Below are 1121 nucleotides of genomic sequence, written 5' to 3' on the forward strand. Positions count from 1 at the left end.
AGATCTGTTCCTATTCCTGCCTCTGCCCCAAGTCTGTCAGTCCGTGAGTTTGAGATATTTTTGCATTGATACCAGACACAGGTTTAGGATTTTTTTTTTAAAAAAATTAAGTTTAATTTCATCAATTCCCAAGCACTGAGCAGGGACAGGCTGTGCCAGAGCACAGTTACTCCTCAGGCTGGGATGTCTCAGACACTGCAGTTTTACAAGCAGCATTTTAATAAGTATCACATTCACCTGCCTTCTCCTCCTCAACCTGAACAACCACCCACAGCCAGGGAGGATGGGGGTGGCCTTTAGCACGTCCCTTTGGCTCTCCTTGTTAGGATTTTTTAGGAATCATTAAGGGAAGGAGGAAAAGACCTCCAAGATCGAGTCCCCCCTGTGCCCGATGCCCACCTTGTCCCCCAGCCCAGAGCACTGAGTGCCACAGCCAGGCCTTCCTGGGACACCTCCAGGGCTGGGCACTCCAAACCTCCCTGGGCAGCCTCTTCCAATGCCTGACCACCCTTTCCATGGAGAAATTCCTGCTGATGTCCAACCTGAGCCTCCCCTGGCACAGCCTGAGGCCGTTCCCTCTCCTCCTGTCCCTTGCTCCCTGGGAGTAGATCCCAACCCCCCCCAGCTCCACACCACAAGAAATGTTTGGGTTTGGATATGTTTGGATAAACCTGGGGCCAAAAGCCCCTCGATGAAGGGTCTGATCCCTGCAAGACATAGAATTCCAAGAGTTTAGGGAACTGCAACACTCAGAGCTGCTCTGCTGATGCTTCCTACAGGGATGGGGCAATTCCTCAAAATGTCAGAATCACCGAATCATTGAGGTTGGAGAAGATGTTTAAGATCTTCAAGTCCAACCACCAGCCAGCACCATCGTCGTGTTCACCACTAAACCGTCTCCTCAAGTGCCACATCCACATGTTTTTTGAACCATTCCAGGCATGGTGACTCCACCACTGCCCTGGGCAGCCTGTTCTGGTGCCTGACTACCCTTCCCATGAAAAATTTTCCCCAATATCCAACCTAAACTTCTCTTGGGACAACTTGAGGCCGTTCCCTCTCCTCCTGTCCCTTGTTCCCTGGGAGCAGAGCCCGACCCCCCCCGGCTCCCCCCTCCTGTC

Source organism: Lepidothrix coronata, unplaced genomic scaffold, assembly GCF_001604755.1.
Source record: "Lepidothrix coronata isolate B3197 unplaced genomic scaffold, Lepidothrix_coronata-1.0 Scaffold187, whole genome shotgun sequence".
Classification (NCBI taxonomy): Eukaryota; Metazoa; Chordata; class Aves; order Passeriformes; family Pipridae; genus Lepidothrix; species Lepidothrix coronata.